The sequence below is a fragment of the Microtus ochrogaster genome, chromosome 10 (assembly GCF_000317375.1).
Source record: "Microtus ochrogaster isolate Prairie Vole_2 chromosome 10, MicOch1.0, whole genome shotgun sequence".
Lineage (NCBI taxonomy): Eukaryota > Metazoa > Chordata > Mammalia > Rodentia > Cricetidae > Microtus > Microtus ochrogaster.
Genome location: NC_022016.1, coordinates 6,113,789 through 6,121,387, shown reverse-complemented (window position 1 = coordinate 6,121,387; position 7,599 = coordinate 6,113,789). Strand labels below are relative to the sequence as shown.

The 7,599-nt window shown below is 36.7% G+C and overlaps 1 pseudogene; it reads right to left on the bottom strand.

Moving 5' to 3' along the window:
• Positions 1 to 6,386: 6,386 nt before the first annotated feature.
• LOC101983340 lies at positions 6,387 to 7,355 on the bottom strand (annotated as a pseudogene).
• Positions 7,356 to 7,599: the final 244 nt, after the last annotated feature.

Below are 7,599 nucleotides of genomic sequence, written 5' to 3'. Positions count from 1 at the left end.
AACTGTTCTGTCAGAGAAACAAATTCTATCTTACCTTTGATGTTTTATTATAGAATTGGAGTCTGTCTGGAAAGCCAGGGTAAGGGGTTTGGGGGAAGCATATGGAAAAGCAGGCAAAGCTGATTTTACCATACCTTCCATTGAAGTACAGCTGTTTTTTGTTGTGCTGTTTGTTTGTCTTAGGTAATCTGTTGATCTTCCAAAGTTATTCTTCAGTCAGACATGCACTAATTTTCCTGTTCTGCTGGCTTCTTTCCATATGCTTGCTCATATTTGTAACCTTAAAGCACAGAAATAAGAGCCCCCAGAAAACAACCAAAAACTAAATTATCCTCCTTTTTTATTTAGGGTTTTATTGCTGTGAAGAGTCACCATAACCACACAACTCTTATAAGGAAAACATACAATTGGGGATGACTTACAGCTTCAACAATTTACTCCATTACCATCACTGTGGGTGGCATGGCATGGTGACATGCAGACAGACACGGTACTGGAGAAGGAGCTGAGGGTTCTACATCTTGATCTACCGGCAACAAGTGGTAAACTGTGTACCATACTGAGAGTAGCTTGAGTAAAACAGACCTCAAAGACCACTATCAGAGTAATACACTTCCTCAAAAAGGCCACACCTACTCCAACAAGGATGTTGAGCATTTTCTTAAGTGTCTTTCAGCAATTTTAGATTCTTCTGTTGAGATTTTTTCTGTTTAAATCTCTACTCCACTTTTTTTTTTTTAAATTGGATGATTTGCTCTTTAGATGACCAATTTCTTAAGTTCTTTGTATATTTTGGAGATCAGACCTTTGTCTGATGTGGGGTTCGTGAAGATCTTTTCCTATTCTATAGGCTGTTGTTTTGTCTTGTTGACCATGACTTTTGCTTTACAGAAGCTTTTCAGTTTCAGGAGGTCCCATTTATCATTTCTTTCAGTGTCTGTGCTACTGGAGTTATATTTAGGAAGTGGTCTCCTGTGACAATGCATTCAAGTGTACTTCCCACTTTCTCTTCTATGAAGTTCAGTGCGGCTGGCTTTATGTTGAGGTCTTTGATCCATTTAGACTTGAGTTTTGTGCATAGTGATAGATATGGATCTATTTTCATTCTTCTACAAGTTGATATCCAGTTAGACTAGTACCATTTGTTAAAATGCTTTATTTTTTCCATTTGATATTTTTTGCTTCTTTTTCAAAAATCAGGTGTTCGAAGATGTGTAGACTGATATTTGGGTCTTCGATTTGGTTCTATTGGTTCTCTTGTCTTCTTCAATGCCAAAACCAGGCACTTTTTAGTAGTGTAGCTCTGTAGTGGACTTTGAAGTCAAGGATTGTAATGCCTCCACAAGTTCTTTTATTGTATAGGACTGTTTTGGATACCCTAGGGTTTTTTTTTTTTTTTTGGCTTTTATTCCTTATGAAATTGAGTACCATTCTCTTGAGGTCTGTAAAGAATTTTTCTGGGATTTTGATGGGCATTGCATTGAATTTGCAGAGTGCTTTTGGTAGGATTGGCATTTTTTACTATGTTAATTCTATCTACCCAAAGCATGGAGGACCTTTCCAGTTTTTGGTGTCTTCTTCCATTTCTTTCTTCAAAGATTTAAATCTCTTGTCATACAAGTTTTTCACTTGTTTGGTTAGAGTTACTCCGAGATATTTTATGCTATTTGTGGCTACTTTGAAGGGTGATGTTTTTCTGATTTCTTTCTTGGCCCATTTATTATCTGTATACAGGAGGGCTACTGATTTTTTTAAGTTAATCTTGTATCTTACTACCTTACTGAAAGTGTTTATGAGTTGTAAAACTTACTTGGTAGAATTTTTGGTGTCACTTATGTAAACTATCATATCATCAGCAAATAGTGAGAGTTTGACTTCTTTTCTGACTTGTATCCCCTTGATTTTCTTTTGGTGTCTCATTGCTCTAGCTAGGACCTCAAGAACTATATTGAATAGATATAAAGATTGTGGACAACCTTGTCACTTTGTCTTGTTCCTGAATTCAGTGGGATCACTGGTAGTTTCTCTCCATTTAGTTTGATGTTGGCTGTTGGTTTGAGGTATATTGCCTTTATTATGTTCAGGTATGTTCCTTGTATCCCTGTTCTCTCCAAGACCTTTATCATAAAAGGAAGTTGTATTTTCTCAAAAGCTTTTTCAGCATCTAATGAGATGATCGTGTGATTTTTATTTTTCAGTTTGTTTATATGGTGGATTACATTAACAGATTTTCATATGTTGAATGATCCTTGCATCTCTGAATGAGGCCGACTTGTTCATGGTGAATGATGGTTCTGATGTGTTCTTATATTTGGTTTGTCAGTATTTTATTTAGTATTTTTGCATCAGTGTTCTTGAGTGAGATTAGTATGTTTTAGTGAGTGAGATTAGTATGTCTTAGTAATGTCTTTATGTGATTTACATATAATGGTAATTGTAGCCTCATAAAAAGAATCTGGCAATGTTCCTTCTGTTTCTGTTGTGTGGAACAATTTGAAAAGTATTGGTATTAGTTCTTCGTTGAAAATCTTGTTGAATTCTGAGCTGAAACCATCTGGTCCTGTTTTTATTTTATTTTATTTTTTGGTTGGGAGATTTTTGATGACTGTTCCTATTTCTTATAGGTCTTTTAAATTTGCTTATCTGATCTTGATTTAATTTTGGTAAGTGATATTTATCCAGAAAGTTGTCCATTTCCTTTAAGTTTTCCAATTTTGTGGAGTACAGGTTTTCAAACTATGAAGTGACGATTCTATGAATTTCCTCTGTGTCTGTTGTTATATCCCCCTTTTCATTTCTGATTTTGTTAATTTGGATAGTCTCACTCTGCCTTTTGGTTAGTTTGGATAAAGTTTTGTCTATTTTGTTGATATTCTCAAAGATCCAACTCTTTGTCTCTTTGATTCTTTGTATTACTTTCTTTGTTTCTATTTTGTTGATTTCAGCTCTCAATTTGATTATTTACTACCATCTAGTTCTCTTGGGTGAGTTTGCTTCTTTTTCTTCTAAAGTTTTCCAATGTTCTGTTAATTCACTAGTGTGGGATTTTTCCAGCTTCTTCATGTCATCATTTAGTGCTATAAACTGATGGTTGAGAAATTGGACGCTTAAAAAAGGAATCCCACACTAGCTCGGTACTAAGAAATAAGGCATTTATTAGGGGGTAAAACTTACAAAGTCAGGATTCTCTGCTTGAACGATGGATGAAGATGAGATCCTAAGCAAATGAAATAGCAAAACGGGGCCTAGAGGGAGGAGAGATGAGCTGGATGTACTTCTGCATCCAGGTAAATATTCTGTGAGGTCACACCCCAGCAGGAAGGTAATTACTAGCTATAAACCTTCCCACAGAAATAAACATTCCTCTTAACAGGGCTTTTTCATAAATTTGGGTATGTTGTGTGGTCATTTTCATTGAATTTTAGGAAGTCTTTAATTTTTCCCTTTCTTTCTTGACTCATTGATGATTCGGGTGAGAATTGTTTAATTTCCATGTGTTTGTGGGCTTTCTGACATTAGTATTGCTGAATTCTAGCTTTAAGCCAAGGTGATCTGATAAGACACATGGGGCTTTTCCAGTTTTTTTGTATCTGTTGAGGTTTGTTTTGTTACAGAGTATTTGTATTGTCAATTTTTGAGAAGGTTCCATGAGATGCTTAGAAGAAGGTATATTCTTTTATCTTTAGATGGAATATTCCATAGATGTCTGCTAAGTTCATTTGAGTCATAACATCTCTTAGTTCCCTTATTTCTCTGTTAATTTTTTGTCTGGCTGCTCTGTCCCATGGTGAGAGTGGAGTGCTAAAGTCTCCCACTATTAGTGTGTGGGGTTTAATGTATGATTTAAGCTTTAGAAGTGTTTATTTTACATATGAGGGTGCCCTTGTATTTGGGGCATAGATGCTCAATATTGAGATTTCCTCTTGATGGTTTTTTCCTGTGACTAATACAAAATGTCCTTCTTTGTCTCTTTTGATTGATTTTAGTTTGAAGTCTATTTTGTTAGGTATTAGGATAGCTACACCTGCTTGTTTTTCAGGTCCATTTGATTGGAACATTTTTCTCAACCCTTTACTCTGAGACTATGTCTGTCTTTGAGTTTGAGGTGTGTTTCTTGTATGCAGAAGGATGGATTCTGTTTTCATATCCAATCTGTCAGTCTATGTCTTTCTACAGGCTAGTTGATTCCATTTATATTAAGGGGTATTAATTGTCAGTGATTGCTATCTCCCATTAATTTAGTTTTTATTGATGGTGATATAAATTTGTGTGTTTTTCCCTTCTTTGGGATTTGCCACTTTGAAGTTACTAATCATCTGTGTTTTTGTTGATGTAGCCAACTTCCTTGGGTTGGAGTTTTCCTTCTAGTACTTTGTGTAGGGCTAGGTTTGTGGCTAGGTATTGCTTAAATCTAGTTTTGTCATGGAATATCTTGCTTTGTCCTTCTATGGTGATTGAAAGTTTGGCTGGGTATAGTAGTCTGGGCAAGTGTCTGTGTCTCTTAATGTCTGTATAATGCTTGCCAATGACATTCTGGCTTTCATTTTGTCCAACAAGAAGTCAGGTGTATTTTTGATAGGTCTGCCTTAATATGTTACTTGGCCTTTTTTCTTTGCAGCTCTTAATATTCTTTCTTTATTTTGTATGTTTTGATTATTATGTGGCAAGGGACTTTTCTTTTATTGATCCCATCTATTTGGTGTTCTGTATGCTTGTATTTTCACAGGCATATCTTTCATTAGGTTGGAAAGTTTTCTTCTATGATTTTGTTAAATATATTTTCTATTTATTTATTTATTTATTTATTTATTTATTTATTTATTTATTTATTTATTAAAAATTTCTGCCTCAGGAGGCCATGCCTGAGCCAACCCTGAAACTTTTGGTGTGGGAGATCTGACCCTGAGGATGTGAAAGCAGTACTGACCCTGCACCTTGCTCATTATGCAAGGACTGAACTTGCCAAGGAAATGCAGGAGAGCTCACCCTGGTGGTGAGGAAAAGGGGGAACTGACATACTGACCAACCATGAGACCCAGAACCAAGGTTATGGGTTGGCCCACTCCAACATCCACCCATCTCTGATCTGTTGGTACACATAAAGGGACCAGTTCCACAGACCCAAAGCTGCAGGATTTCCACAACTAAGGCAATAACAGAATAACTAAGAGCTCCAGTAAGGGCCCAGCATCAATAGTGTAGAAGAAAAGAGAGGCCTCGAACCAGATGTTTCTTTGCAATGAACACTGATAGGTAAAGATATGGGAACAAAAGGGTATATCTGGGTATATCTGTAAGGGTGTGTTAGGGAAGATTGGTATATGTGGTACAGCAAATTGAGTGGAGGCCCACTCTAAAGTGGGCAGTGTTGTCACATAGGGTAGAGACCTAAATGGAATGAAAGACTGGAAGGAGGGGGAAATTACCAGAAGTAACAGATGGTTATAGAAAAAATAACTTTTTTTAGATAATACAACTTGATGGTATTAAAAGAAAGTATAGACATGTTTCTTTTTGAGAATGATGTATTGCATTTTGAAGATGATTTTTGAGGGACCAAGTGTTAAGAAGAATATAAGACATCAATATTAATGACAATTAGCTAAACTTAGAAGAGCATTCTTTATATCTAGATACTTTAACACTATAGGAAAATAAATTCATCATTAATTTAATCACATTCTGACTTCTAACTTCTCTAAGTACAATGTCTATAAATCAAGAAGTCCAATAGCATCACAAAAGTTTATTCTACCATCTATATTTCTTGTGTTTTCTATAAAAGAGTCAGGAAATGGAGTCAGTTCTAATATGGGATTGTGCCCTGTTACTACCTAAGGTGAGGTTCCGTTGGGTATAGTATTGCACATGATGTTCCTAGTGACTCTCAGATGTCTCATTCAGAACATGACTTTTTTTGTGACATGCATTATGAAACAAAATGAGGATCAGAACTCATCAGAAATGCCTAAATCATTTTGGGCAGTTTTCAATGTGTGTTTTATTGTAAATTAAACTATATGCATCAACTGATATATTTTCTGCTCAGTCATTTAGCTTGAGTTCTTTTCAACTCTAAGATCTGCAAAATTCTCTGGTTATAAGCACCATAGCAAGTCCTTTCTCTCAAAATAAAAATATAAGGTGATTGTAGTTCATGAAAATGAAGTTTGTTCCAGCCAATAAGAACTCATGTAGACACTTTCTTCTTTGCTTTTCCTTTCCTCTTTTTCCTCCTCTTTCTCTCTCCCTCCTCCTTCTTTATAACAAAATATCATATAATAGTGATCATTATGAGATTGTATTATTAGGCAGCTTTTTTCTCTCCAACCAAGGGAAATTTCTTTCTCCTTATTTTCTAAACAAGGACTATAATTTTTTTTTTCCCAAAAGCACAGTTTTATTTATACAGTCCTAACCAGCTCAGTGGCAGGAGGAGTGGGAGAGGCTCCATCTTCAACCCAGGGGCCTCTGTGATGTTGGTTTGCTGTCACCAAACACACAGGCAAGTGGCATCATGGATTTGGTAAAGTTATGACAACGTTCAGTCTCTCTCTGCTAGAGCAACAAGGTGAGTGTCGATCTCTGCTTCTGAGAGAATCCTGAATTTAGGATTTTCGACTGTAACTACTCCGACTTCTATTTCTGAAGGCTTGAAGTCAATCGACAGAACAGTAGACAGGCATGTGATTGCAGTTTCCACTGTTTGTTCAAATGTCCAATCAAATTTCTTCACTTTTTTTTTTCGAGGAAGCTGGTGGACTCTGTCTGTTTGACGCCGGCTGCGGTGGCTTTAAAGCCGCAGTAGTAGCCTGCCGGGTCACACTTGTACACCTGAGGGCCTTGTTCTTTCATCGATATCAATTAAAATCATACAACAACCGAGCTGCCTCATCTCCGCATTCTGTGTGTAGACCTGAGAAATATCAGCGATTCTTTTACACAGCATGTCCACAGGAATCTCATAGCCGTACTTGTATTTCCAGTTAGCTGCTTCATAGCGTGCCCTCTGTACCTGGGATCTGCTGTCAGCTGTCATCCCAGTCATCACACAGCCAATGTTCTCGGTTATCTTGAACAAGTGGGTCACTGTGCTGGAATCCAGTAATTTGTTGGGTACTTTCTTCTGTGTGACAATTACTGCACAGTCTTTTCCTCTGACAGCCACAGATGTGAGTCCACCCTGGTTAATAGCCTTAAAAGCATATTCTACTTGGTAGAGTCGGCCCTCGGGAGAGAAAATAGTAATGTGGTGGTCAAAACCGGCGCTGGACCCACGGGACATGGCGTACCCCCTATTTCAAACACAAAATGTACCCCGTAGCACACACCCCAGGTACACAAGTCCCTCACGGAAGTCCAAGGACTATAATTTTTATAGACCCTATTTTATCTGATTATACCACAGTGATCAATTTAATTTTGATTTTATCACATTTAAATTATTTTAAATAAAGTCAGATATTTATCTGTTTTACTATCTTAAAAATTACACACCTGAAATTATCAGTAACTAAAGCGTAGAGTCACCATCCTTATCAACACATATCATGTGTCATATGACCAAGCATACTTTATCATTCTGTCCCCAAAGAAATA